This window comes from Telmatherina bonti (genome assembly GCF_933228915.1).
Source record: "Telmatherina bonti genome assembly, chromosome: 6".
In the NCBI taxonomy this organism is placed as follows: domain Eukaryota; kingdom Metazoa; phylum Chordata; class Actinopteri; order Atheriniformes; family Telmatherinidae; genus Telmatherina; species Telmatherina bonti.
Genome location: NC_136624.1, coordinates 3,982,235 through 3,996,174, shown reverse-complemented (window position 1 = coordinate 3,996,174; position 13,940 = coordinate 3,982,235). Strand labels below are relative to the sequence as shown.

At 47.6% G+C, this 13,940-nt stretch overlaps 1 protein-coding gene across 1 annotated transcript in view; it reads right to left on the bottom strand.

Annotated features, from left to right (window-relative positions):
* The window catches only part of rpn2 (ribophorin II), a 265,425-nt gene that overhangs the window by 148,224 nt on the left and 103,261 nt on the right, over positions 1-13,940 (bottom strand). The window lies entirely within an intron of this gene.

The following is a 13,940-nucleotide window of genomic DNA, read 5'->3' as shown; positions in this document are numbered from 1 at the left end:
CATGCCGCTTAGCCCGCCGGTACCCATCAGCTGCCTCCAGAGTCCCATAGGCCAAGTAGGCCCGATAGGACTCCTTCTTCAGCTTGACGGCATCCCTCACTGCTGGTGTCCACCAACGAGTCCTGGGATTACCGCCACGACAGGCACCAACGACCTTACAGCCACAGCTCCGGCCGGCCGCCTCAGCAATAGAGGCACGGAACACAGCCCATTCAGACTCAATGTCCCCCGCCTCACTCGGGACATGGTTGAAGCTCTGCTGGAGGTGGGAGTTGAAGCTCGCTCTGACGGGGGACTCAGCCAGACATTCCTAGCAGACCCTCACAACACGTTTGGGCCTGCCAGATCTGACCGGCTTCCTCCCCCACCATCTGAACCAACTCACCACCAGGTGGTGATCAGTTGAAGCTCCGCCCCCCTCTTCACCCGAGTGTCCAAGGCATGTGGCCGCAGGTCCGACGATATGACTACAAAATCGATCATCGAACTGCGGTGCGGCCCTGGGAATCCTGATGCCAGGTGTACATATGGACACTCTTATGTTGGAACATGGTGTTCGTTATGGACAATCCATGACGAGCACAGAAGTCCAATAACAAATCACCATTTGGGTTCAGAGGGGGGGGACCATGCCTCCCAATCACTCCCCTCCAGGTCTCACTGTCATTGCCCACGTGAGCATTGAAGTCCCCCAGCAGAACAATGGAGTCCCCACAAGGAGCACCCTCCAGCACTCCCTCCAAGGACCCCAGAAAGGGTGGGTACTCTGAACTGCTGTTCGGTGCATAAGCACAGACAACAGTCAGGACCCGTCCCCCCACCCGGAGGCGGAGGGAAACTACCCTTTCATCCACCGGGGTAAACCCCAACGTGCAGGCACCAAGCTGGGGGCTGATGAGAATGCCCACACCTGCTCGGCGCCTCTCACCATGAGCAACTCCAGAGTGGAAGAAAGTCCAGCCCCTTTCGAGGGTACTGGTTCCAGAGCCCAAGCCATGCGTCGAGGTGAGTCCAACTACATCTAGTCGGAACCGCTCAACCTCGCGCACAAGCTCAGGCTCCTTCCCCACCAGAGAGGTGACGTTCCACGTCCCTAGAGCCAGCTTCTGCAGCCGGGGATCGGACCGCCAGGGTCCCCGCCCCTTGCTGCCGCCCAGCTCACACTGCACCCGACCCCTACGGCTCCTCCCGCAGATGGTGAGCCCACGGGAGGTGGGGCCCATGTAACCCTTTCAGGCTGAGCCCGACCGGGCCCCATGGGCGAAGGCCCGGCCACCAGACGCTCACTCTCGTACCCCGCCTCCAGGCCTGGCTCCAGAGGGGGGGTCCCGGTAACCCGCGTCCGGGCAAGGGAACATTCATGCCCAGGTTGGTCGTCATCGTAGAGGTCGATGATGAAACTGCAGCTGTGGTCCTGAAACAGGAGGAGAAACGTTGTATTTGAGTGTTTGCTGCACCTTGTTTTTGGCTGTTATCGTCACTGGTCAAAGTAGTTTAAAGTGGTGCTATGATGGTATTTGGAGTTTTCTGAGCTTTCTACAGTGTTACAGTGTTGAATCCTCATCAGACATGTGAACGGCACCGTTTTTTATCACCTAACCGCATGTTTGAGTTCGAGTTCCAGCACGCTCTCCATTCGGTTTCCATGGCAACGAAAAACGCGTCGTTTTAGAGAGTTTTTTCTACGTGGAAATCCTTGTGACGTCCCGGGGGATAAGGTTCGGTGATTGGTTACCTTCTACTGGTTAACAAGGGCATGTACAAATACATCAGGCGGGTGGAAAACGTGGGATAAAGTTATTTCCAACGATGGCTGGTGAGTTTACCAAAGAGAGACATCCTGCTGCATTCGTTGCTGTGGGTTGCTGTTTTCCACTTCGTTTTCAGGGTCTGATTCAGGTTCCAACATGTAGGGCTGGATGCTATGTGTTGACATTGTAGTTTGTTTTCTTATTGAGTTCATATGAGCCTAATCCATCTGTTTATGAGATGTTACAATGACGGCGAAAGCAGGTGCGGTGCGCGCTCCTGATGTAGTGCAGTGGCGGGAGGCGGGGCTTAATGCGGAAGAGTCTCAATCCACTCGTTTTGCCCGCAGGCTGATCTGACAGCCTACAGAGAGGGTCGGTCTGAAGTAAATAAAGCCATTTGTGACAATAACTCCATCAATCCCAGCCCTTCTGGGCTCAGAAATAAAAATAAATTAGCCTGAAATGCACATAATAGTTCCACTTCAGGCATTTCTTGTGAAATCATAACAAATAAAGGATGAACCAGGGATTTCATGAAAAAAGGTTGTTAATTCTTTGCTGGAATGAAATAGAACTGACTCAATACATGCAAGAGTTAGCAGTAATAACATTATTAAAGGTTTGTAGATGACTTTATTTCAGTTGGTAAGGGTCCTTCCTAGTTAGCTTCTGCTCTTTGTGCATAAATAAAACCTCTTGGGACGTGTAGGAGCCATAAATGTAGTTTATATCGGGAATTATCACTGGGTGGATGGTTGGTGTTACATTGTGGTCATGGTGATATGGAGTGGGGTCAAGTGGATGGGAATCAGGGAAAGTCTGACTAGTTAAAAAGGCATTGTCAGCCAGTCACTCCAGTTTTGCTGGAGAGGAGGGCTGGGTAGCTGTAGTTTTTGTTGACCGTCCTAGTTCATGTTCTATCCCGCATAAGGTTACATATTATACCATGTGAATTACATCTGATCCGGAATGTCAGGCAGTGGATGTACTCCAGATAATCAGTAAATGAGCCTACAAAATATGTGGCCTATATGCGTCATTTGGAGGACCAACAGTGCGTCAAACAAATAGACCGGATCCAGCCGTTGCCTCAGTAGCTACTGTGGAAGTTGCTACAGGACGATTAAAGCCTTCACTGCTTTCTGGTACTCATCAGCACTGTGCTTGTTAAGCAAGTCGACGAGAAAACGTCCACTAAGCTCGTTGTAACTTCATGTTTTTGCTCCAGTCACCAGGATGTCCTAGCAGCACTTTGTGAAGACGACTGGACTTCTGGTTCCATCAGAACTCAGTTCAAAGTTTCAAATGTTGCTAAAAGATTTCTAATACGCTTGTTTACACTGCAGCATGTTGCATATTTAGGAAGCATAGAAGTACATCATAATACCAGTGTGGACAAATTCCCCATGAAGTTGTTTGCTAGAAGACAGTTTTCATTTAGACACCCCCTCCACGACACTTCTCACATGTTAAAACCTTTTTCCCTCAAAGGAAAAGCACATGGGGAATTTTCTGATCTCTGCAGGACATTTAAACATCTTGCTTTCCACATTGTGTCGTTAATATTCAGAGTTTTATGCAACGACATATACAAGATATGGACTGAGCTCATTTTAAAAAACGCCACCCGCAGGTCGGTTCGTGAGTCTCTTTGGTCCAGATGAAGCCTGCATCTGCTGGAATCAAACATAAGCAAGAGCCTGACAATGTCATAAACCTGAAACAACTTGACAAGTTCTGACATTTCCCACCCATCCTGGAAAGATTGAAGAACTTCGTCTATGAGAGGCGAGTCAGGCCTAATTATTACCAGGTGATTAGTTTATCTTCTGATAAGTCATCTTTATGCTCTGATCAGTCTGTAAGGAGAATTACTCCCAACTATTCATCGCTTCTCAAGTCTTTCCTGATTTGCCCCTCACTGACTTTTAATTATCTAATCATTGGCTATTAATCAGGTTTGATTAGCAGTTAACCTCTCCCTGCCCAGAGAGGATGACTTAAAGAAACCAGTCATGTTCGTTCTGTTTGGGCTTCACCTGTTACTTTACATTCATAATTCTTTCTCAGGGTTGCATCATTAAAACATTTTCACAAAGGAAAATCTGATGTGAGACGGTTTGAGCCTAATCGCTGGCGAGACGTGAAACTGTTGCTACACTTTCTAAAACAAACATTTATGTGAGAATCTTCAGAGGTAAAGCCGGATTGGAACGGACCGGATTTGTATGCACCAAGCTACACGCCAACACAACTGAAAATCCTTTAAATGTGTGCTTTCATCCTCAAGCAGGTTTTTTTAATTGTGGGTTAACAAATCAATCAGACCGACTTCAAAGCGAGTGTGTTTAATAATGAAGCGTTTCTCGGCTGCAGTCGGGACAGACTCTTCAGACATTTTGCAGCTGAACTGAAGCAGACTCATGCATGTTGTTCATCACAGCACAGCAGCCATGCATATTCAGAGACATTCAGATGTCAGAATGGAAATAAATGAATGCCGAGTGCCAATCTTCAGCTCCCAGTGTGATTATCCCAACCAGCTGAGTAGGCAGAGCTGTGGCGCAGTGCTGCAGGCTCGTCCTCAACCAGCGACTGAAACATCCCTTATCATGACTTATTCTCCTAAATAATTTACATCCTGATGCTCTTTATCAAAAATTCAGATGAAAAAAATTCAGGATTTATGGAGAAGACAAACACTTTTAGTGTTTAGGTATCATTTTAATCACAGCTCTGTATTTGCATTACAAACCAACTTCTTGCATTTTTCCTGCCAGGACGAATAAAAGGATGTTTGACCTCATTAGGACAGTTTAAAGGTTTTGTGCTGAATAAGAGTCTTTATGTTTAACAGGGACATAAATCTGACTGTCATCAGCGTAGAAAAGCACAATTGTGGCTTCTAATGACTGACTGAGAGGAAAGAGGTAGGATGAAAAAAGCAGAGGACCGAGAATGGACCCCTGTGGGACCCCGCATGACAGAGGAGCAGAGGATGACTGGAAACGGCCCGGTTCAACAGAAATAAGCTCCTTGAATGATTGTAGTGGAAGAGCGTCTGTAACCAGAGGATCAAACTGGTAAATAGCAGATAAACTGCGGAAGTCATGTCATTCCCGCCAATACTTCCACCATTGAACGCCATTTGTTCTCGCTGTTTCAGAAGCTTTTTCTCTGGGAGGAGGCTAAAATTAGTTTTTGGGCAGTACTGAGGGACAGTTGATGTGCTTGTGCTGCCTCCCACCAGAACCCATCTAAATGGACTGGCTGAGGTGTTTGGTGAGTTTCAGGAGTGTCATAACTCTTATTAAATGGCACTGGTCTAAATGTTTCAGATATGTCCTAATTGACCCAACCCTGTGTAACATCAACCAATAAACCACCCGAGACACACTGGTGCAGTGCACACACAAACCCTCCCACACACAGAATTTTTTTTCAATTCAATTCAACTTTATTTATATAGCATCAAATCACGGCAATGCCATCTCAAGATGCTTTACAGACAGAGAAGAAAAACATAATGAAAGCCAATTCATAATAACCTATATAAGGAAACCAACAGATTGAGTTGGAGGTCCAACTCAATCTCCCATCCTGAGCAAGCACACTGGCGACAGTGGGAAGGAAAAAACTCCCTTTTAACAGGAAGGAAACCTCCGGCAGAACCCGGCTCAGGACAGGCAGCCATCTGCCTCTGCTGTGTGGGGGGAAGAGGACAGAAAGACAACAGACAACAGGAACTGCTACTCCCGGCCAGGGAGACCTGCTGAGACAGGAGACATACATGTTAATGATGCAACACTGTTATTGGGGGGGGGGGGGGGGGGTCGTCAGAGATAAGACAGAGATAAAGAGAAGCTCAGTGTATCAGAAAATGTCCCTCAGCAGTCTAAACCTATAGCAGCATAACTAAGGGATGCTAACCATCCCTAGCTATAGGACTTATCAAAAAGATAAGTCTTCAGCCTAGTCTTAAAGGTGGGGAGGGTGTCTGCTTCCCTAACACTAACTGGGAGCTTATTCCATAAGAGAGGGGCCTGATAACCAAAGGCTCTGCCTCCTGCTCGGCTCTTTGAGACTCTAGGAACCACAAGTAAGCCTGCAGTCTGCGAACGAAGTACTCTGCTTGGTATATAAGGAACTATGAGGTCTTTGATATATAGTGGTGCCTGGTTGTGGAGGGCTTTATATGTAAGGAGAAGGATTTTAAATTCTATTCTAGATTCAACAGGCAGCCAATGAAGAGAGGCTAAAACTGGAGAGATATGATCTCTCATGCTGGTTCTGGTCAGGTTCTTGTCTCAGAAAGATGCAGAAAAATGAGTCCATGCCTTTATTACTTCCAGACTGGATTACTGCAATTCCTTATTTATGGGTTGTCCCAAATATGGCCTGAAAAGTCTCCATCTGATCCAAAATGCTGCAGCGAGGGTTGTGATGAGGACTAGCAGGAGAGATCATATTTCACCAGTTTTAGCCTCTCTACACTGGCTCCCAGTTAAATCCAGGATAAAGTTTAAAATTCTTCTCCTCACATATAAAGCTCTCCATGACCAAGCTCCATTGTACATAAAAGATCTTATAGTTCCATATATTCCAAATAGAGCACTTGGCTCTCAGACTGCAGGTTTACTGGTGGTTCCAGAGTCTCAAAGAGTCCTATGGGAGGAAGGGCCTTTAGCTATCAGGCTCCTCTCTTATGGAACCAGCTCCCACCGTGGGTTCGGGAGACAGACTCCCTCCACACCTTTAAGATGGAGCTGAAAACCTTCCTTTTCCATGATTCTTATAGTTAGGATATGAGCATCTCCTGAGTTGGAGTCTGCATGTACGGGACCCAACTGTCCAGGTTCTGCTCTTTGCTCTTATAGTTATGGGTAGTCTAGCCATCCATTACTTATGTAGCAATGGGGATGTTACCTGATGCACTGAGAAGCACCTCGCTCTATTTCTCTAATGTATTAATGTATAAATATATGCCAATATTGCCGTCTCTAACTTATTTCTCCTTTTTTCCGCAGGTCTTCCTGAATAAGTGCAGTTGTACATGTTGATCTGTCTTTCCTGTCCTCTCCACCCCAACCAGTCGAGGCAGATGGCTGCCCTCCCTGAGCCGGGTTCTGCCGGAGGTTTTCTTCCTGTTAAAGGGGAGTTTTTTCCTTCCCACTGTCGCCTCATGCAGCTCAGGATGGAGGATTGGATCCAAGTCATGACTCGATGCAATCAGTTGGTTTCTGTTATAGGATATGTATGAATTGGCTTGAAATGATGCGTATATTGATTTGTGTATGTAAAGTGCCCTGTGACAACATTGTTGTGAAGTGGCGCCATACAAATAAAGTTGAATTGAACTGAATTGAATATGTGGGCCAAAGGACAGGTCAGAGTCAAATATTACTCCAAAGTTTCTCACTGTATTTATGCAGAAGTTTTTCGTTTAGTGTCATCTGTGCCAGGACGGTCTTCATATCTCCCCAACACCTCTCTTCTTCATCTAAATGTTTTCTGGGAGAAGAGTTTGCAGCAGAAAGAAGCTACACCACCTTTTTTCTTTAATACACCAGCCATAGTTTAATTCTCTCCCCATCAGTGGATCAATGAGCGTTGCTGTGAGAGACTCAAACACGTGTTGAGGTTGAAACTTCTTTAGACTGGTGGACCACGGTAACGTGTTTACTGGCACTGGCTCTTCTAGCAGAGAATCAACTCATTATGAAGACATTTACAGAAGAATTTGGTCACTTACAAGACAAAGATGTTAAGTTTTCAACTGTGCTTTAAGTGTTCTTGTATTATTTATAGACCTATAAAATTAATGAATAAACAGGGTTGGATGCAATCTGTTGTTGTTACTACTTATCATAGTAACAGATTTATGTCAACATTGGTAAACTGTTGGTACTGATAGTATATTAAAGAATATTAAATGATTTAATACCAAAAATCTACAGCAATGCTAACCTGGATCTACATTTTGAAGCTGGAGTGCTGCTGCGTGCCGCTTGACCAGCTGCCACTGGGTAAAACAGAAAATCAATCAGGCACCCAAATCTAATTTTTGAAGCAGTTTTCAAATGCAAGTTTTAACCCAAAGTGGTTTAGTTAACATAATTCCCTCATGCCTTTCCAGCCGTCCAGGCGCCACCACTCAGCAACTGTCTGCCTGAATGCAGCCATCTTTAGGACATTTCTGCACTTTGCATTCAGTCATCATTACAATAATTAAATAGCTGATCCTAAAATGAAGACTTCTCCAGACCAGCGACGACCTGCATGGTGTCTTCCTGACCTATATCATCTCCATGAAAGTAAGTATGTGTTTTTTTTAACCATCATTCATCAAAGTTAATCAACAGTGTTGTCATTTTATTGATTTTCTTGGCTGTTTATTGTAGGTTGTGGGCTTATAGTCGACGTGTTTAAGGACACTATACAGAAAAAAACACTTTTTAAAAAATATTTATTTACATTTTGGACCATAAATGTTGTATATATTGCAGCTGTTTGTTAAAGAATCCAGTCATTCTGGACCTGATTGCATCATTGTGTAAAAAAATCCATTTGATCTTTAGTTAGACCTGTTTGAGATAACATCTCCAGAAGAGAGACACTTTCTACACTCTATCAGGACCAGTTTTTATCTGATCCAGCATTTTTTTACTGTCTGTTTTATTTCTTCAGAACAGAGAGCATGAATGCTGCTCTAACTTTCATCACTGTGCTGGAGCATAGTTTAATTAACTTACAAATGACACCTTTTGGAAGTATTTAACATGTCCGTTCTCACTGTTTGCTCCTAGCTCACTGCATGGTATAAGAAGTGGTAAGTTGATGTTCACATTTAGGAGAGCATGGAGGTTTGTGGTGTTTATGGTCACACATGGGCTGGTCTGGGCCGAAATGCCAGGGCTGAATTTTTACCCTGCCTCAAGCTAAACGACCAGCTATGCAATAAAAATAACAGGAGGCAAGGCGCTGTACTTCTCTTTTCAGCTTTCATACAAACAATAAAACCACAAACTGGTGAGCTGGTTTTATGAGATAGATCTATTACAGCTGCTAAATGATGCGTTCAGATAAACAGTTTTGCTTAAGACGCTAAGAAAGCTTATTTTAGTTATTTTAGTCCAAGCCCACACCCACTTGGCAGAACATCTGTAGTACTCCACATAAACACATTAACGCTGATTATGGCCATGAAACGCCTTGATTTTGTTCAGTAACTTTAAAATGAATCCCATTATGCTTGTTACTCTCATATCTGCAGGTAAGTAGGAAGATAGGTAGGTAGGTAGATAAATAGATAGGTAGGTAAGTAGACAGGTAGGTAGGTAGGTAGGCCAGCAGGTATTTAGGTAGGTAGGTAGGAAGATAGGTCGGTAATTAGGTGGTCAGGCAGGCAGGTAGGTTGGTAGGTAGGTAGGTAGGTAGGTAGGTAGGTAGACAAGCAGGCAGGTGGGTAGGTAGGTAGGTAGGTAGGTAGGTAGGTAGGTAGGTAGGTAGGTAGGTAGGTAGGTAGGTAGGAAGATAGGTCGGTAATTAGGTGGCCAGACAGGCAGGTAGGTGGGTAGGTAGGTAGGTAGGTGAACAAGCAGGCAGGTAGGTAGGTAGGTAGGTAGGTAGGTAGGTAGGTAGGTAGGAAGATAGGTCGGTAATTAGGTGGCCAGGCAAGCAGGTAGGTGGGTAGGTAGGTAGGTAGACAAGCAGGCAGGCAGGTAGGTGGGTAGGTAGGTAGGTGAGCAAGCAGGCAGGTAGGTAGGTAGGTAGGTAGGTAGATAAACAGGCAGGTAGGTAAGGAGGTAGGTAGGTAGACAAGCAGGCAGGTAGGTAGGTGGGTAGGTAGGTAGGTGAGCAAGCAGGCAGGTAGGTAGGTAGATAGGTAGGTAGGCAAGCAGGCAGGTAGGTAGGTGAGCAAGCAGGCAGGTAGGTAGGTAGGTAGGTAGGTAGGTAGGTAGGTAGGTAGGTGAGCAAGCAGGCAGGTAGGTAGGGAGGTAGGTAGGTGAGCAAGCAGGCAGGTAGGTAGGTAGGTAGGTAGGTAGACAAGCAGGCAGGCAGGTAGGTAGGTAGGTAGGTGAGCAAGCAGGCAGGCAGGTAGGTAGGTAGGTAGACAAGCAGGCAGGTAGGTAGGGAGGTAGGTAGATAGGTAGGTAGACAAGCAGGCAGGTAGGTAGGTAGGTAGCTAGGTAGGTAGGTAGGTAGGTAGGTGAGCAAGCAGGCAGGCAGGTAGGTAGGTAGGTAGGTAGGTGAGCAAGCAGGCAGGCAGGTAGGTAGGTAGACAAGCAGGCAGGTAGGTAGGTAGGTAGGTAGACAAGCAGGCAGGTAGGTAGGCAGGTAGGTAGGTAGGTAGACAAGCAGGCAGGTAGGTAGGTAGGTAGGTAGGTGAGCAAGCAGGCAGGTAGGTAGGTAGGTGAGCAAGCAGGCAGGTAGGTAGGTAGGTAGGTAGACAAGCAGGCAGGTTGGTAGGTAGGTAGGTAGGTAGGTAGGTAGGTAGGTAGGTAGATAGGTAGGTAGACAAGCAGGCAGGCAGGTAGGTAGGTAGGTAGGTAGGTAGGTAGGTAGGTGAGCAAGCAGGCAGGTAGGCAGGCAGGTAGGTAGGTAGGTAGGTAGGTAGACAAGCAGGCAGGTAGGTAGGTAGGTAGGTAGGTAGGTAGGTAGGTGAGCAAGCAGGCAGGTAGGTAGGTAGGTAGGTGAGCAAGCAGGCAGGTAGGTAGGTAGGTAGGTAGGTAGACAAGCAGGCAGGTAGGTAGGTAGGTAGGTAGGTAGGTAGACAAGCAGGCAGGTAGGTAGGTAGGTAGATAGGTAGGTAGACAAGCAGGCAGGTAGGTGGGTAGGTAGGTAGGTAGGTAGACAAGCAGGCAGGTAGGTAGGTAGGTAGATAGGTAGGTAGACAAGCAGGCAGGTAGGTAGGTAGGTAGGTAGGTAGGTAGGAAGATAGGTCGGTAATTAGGTGGCCAGACAGGCAGGTAGGTGGGTAGGTAGGTAGGTAGGAAGATAGGTCGGTAATTAGGTGGCCAGGCAGGCAGGTAGGTGGGTAGGTAGGTAGGTAGGTAGGTAGGTAGACAAGCAGGCAGGTAGGTAGGTGGGTAGGTAGGTAGGTGAGCAAGCAGGCAGGTAGGTAGGTAGGTAGGTAGACAAGCAGGCAGGTAGGTAGGTAGGTAGGTAGGTAGGTGAGCAAGCAGGCAGGTAGGTAGGTAGGTAGGTAGGTAGACAAGCAGGCAGGTAGGTAGGTAGGTAGGTAGGTAGGTAGGTAGGTAGGTAGGTAGGTAGGTAGGTAGGTAGGTAGGTAGGTAGGTGAGCAAGCAGGCAGGTAGGTAGGGAGGTAGGTAGGTGAGCAAGCAGGCAGGTAGGTAGGTAGGTAGGTAGACAAGCAGGCAGGTAGGTAGGTAGGTAGGTAGGTGAGCAAGCAGGCAGGTAGGTAGGTAGGTAGGTAGACAAGCAGGCAGGTAGGTAGGTAGGTAGGTAGATAGGTAGGTAGACAAGCAGGCAGGTAGGTAGGTAGGTAGCTAGGTAGGTAGACAAGCAGGCAGGTAGGTAGGTAGGTAGCTAGGTAGGTAGGTAGGTAGGTAGGTGAGCAAGCAGGCAGGCAGGTAGGTAGGTAGGTAGGTAGGTGAGCAAGCAGGCAGGCAGGTAGGTAGGTAGACAAGCAGGCAGGTAGGTAGGTAGGTAGGTAGACAAGCAGGCAGGTAGGTAGGTAGGTAGGTAGGTAGGTAGACAAGCAGGCAGGTAGGTAGGTAGGTAGGTAGACAAGCAGGCAGGTAGGTAGGTAGGTAGGTAGGTAGGTGAGCAAGCAGGCAGGTAGGTAGGTAGGTAGGTAGGTAGACAAGCAGGCAGGTTGGTAGGTAGGTAGGTAGGTAGGTAGGTAGGTAGATAGGTAGGTAGACAAGCAGGCAGGTAGGCAGGTGGGTAGGTAGGTAGGTAGGTAGGTAGGTAGGTAGGTAGGAAGATAGGTCGGTAATTAGGTGGCCAGACAGGCAGGTAGGTGGGTAGGTAGGTAGGTAGGAAGATAGGTCGGTAATTAGGTGGCCAGGCAGGCAGGTAGGTGGGTAGGTAGGTAGGTAGGTAGGTAGGTAGGTAGGTAGACAAGCAGGCAGGTAGGTAGGTGGGTAGGTAGGTAGGTGAGCAAGCAGGCAGGTAGGTAGGTAGGTAGGTAGACAAGCAGGCAGGTAGGTAGGTAGGTAGGTAGGTAGGTAGGTGAGCAAGCAGGCAGGTAGGTAGGTAGGTAGGTAGGTAGACAAGCAGGCAGGTAGGTAGGTAGGTAGGTAGGTAGGTAGGTAGGTAGGTAGGTAGGTGAGCAAGCAGGCAGGTAGGTGGGTAGGTAGGTAGGTGAGCAAGCAGGCAGGTAGGTAGGTAGGTAGGTAGACAAGCAGGCAGGTAGGTAGGTAGGTAGGTAGGTGAGCAAGCAGGCAGGTAGGTAGGTAGGTAGGTAGACAAGCAGGCAGGTAGGTAGGTAGGTAGGTAGATAGGTAGGTAGACAAGCAGGCAGGTAGGTAGGTAGGTAGCTAGGTAGGTAGACAAGCAGGCAGGTAGGTAGGTAGGTAGCTAGGTAGGTAGGTAGGTAGGTAGGTAGGTGAGCAAGCAGGCAGGCAGGTAGGTAGGTAGGTAGGTAGGTGAGCAAGCAGGCAGGCAGGTAGGTAGGTAGACAAGCAGGCAGGTAGGTAGGTAGGTAGGTAGACAAGCAGGCAGGTAGGTAGGTAGGTAGGTAGGTAGGTGAGCAAGCAGGCAGGTAGGTAGGTAGGTAGGTAGACAAGCAGGCAGGTTGGTAGGTAGGTAGGTAGGTAGGTAGGTAGGTAGGTAGGTAGATAGGTAGGTAGACAAGCAGGCAGGCAGGTAGGTAGGTAGGTAGGTAGGTAGACAGGCAGGTAGGTAGGTAGGTAGGTAGGTAGGTAGGTAGGTGAGCAAGCAGGCAGGTAGGCAGGTAGGTAGGTAGGTAGGTAGGTAGACAAGCAGGCAGGTAGGTAGGTAGGTAGGTAGGTAGGTAGGTAGGTAGGTAGGTAGGTAGGTGAGCAAGCAGGCAGGTAGGTAGGTAGGTAGGTAGGTAGACAAGCAGGCAGGTAGGTAGGTAGGTAGGTAGGTGAGCAAGCAGGCAGGTAGGTAGGTAGGTGAGCAAGCAGGCAGGTAGGTAGGTAGGTAGGTAGGTAGGTAGACAAGCAGGCAGGTAGGTAGGTAGGTAGATAGGTAGGTAGACAAGCAGGCAGGTAGGTGGGTAGGTAGGTAGGTAGGTAGACAAGCAGGCAGGTAGGTAGGTAGGTAGATAGGTAGGTAGACAAGCAGGCAGGTAGGTAGGTAGGTAGGTAGGTAGACAAGCAGGCAGGTAGGTAGGTAGGTAGGTAGGTAGGTGAGCAAGCAGGAAGGTAGGTAGGTAGGTAGGTAGGTAGGTAGGTAGGTGAGCAAGCAGGCAGGCAGGTAGGTTGGTTGGTAGTTAGGTAGGTAGGTAGGTAGGTAGGTAGGTAGGTAGGTGAGCAAGCAGGCAGGTAGGTAGGTAGGTAGGTAGGTAGATAAGCAGGCAGGTAGGTAGGTAGGTAGGTAGGTGAGCAAGCAGGTAGGCAGGTAGGTTGGTTGGTAGTTAGGTAGGTAGGTAGGTAGGTAGGTGAGCAAGCAGGTAGGTAGGTAGGTAGGTGGGTAGGTAGGAGTGGGTTGCAGTGATCAGGGTGACTTTCCTGGTCACAGAGCAACTGTCCCATTCATAGAGATGTGTTGGAGTGAGTTTGTTTATCCAAACCAGTGACATCCAAAAGGATTTTCCTCTCTCTGTGACACAGTCTGGTGTGAAATGATAAAGTGGGCCCTTCCAAGTGATTCACGGTGTTTTTTGAAGAGACTCTGCAGAGACCAGCAGCATCCTGTCTCTTTCCTGTCTGATCCTTTTTCCTCACCATCCTCCCCTGCTATCTGTTGGCTTTTTCCTTCTTTACATTTGTTCCACTACCATCTGACCTTTTCTGTGTGAGACTGTTTACTGCAACTGAAACGCTAACGTGAAAGGTTAAATTTCAAACCCAACCTGTGAGATGAAAATGGGGGGGGAGGGGGGGGGGGGGGTGACTTTCTGTCTTTAAATTGTTGTTTTTTGTGAATAAACTCTTACATGCATGCTCATGTACCAGTCTGGAGGATGTGGCCCTGTCATGCTACACCCTACATGTGTATTAGGACAGCAGTGCAGCTCCTTCACAGCTGCACAGG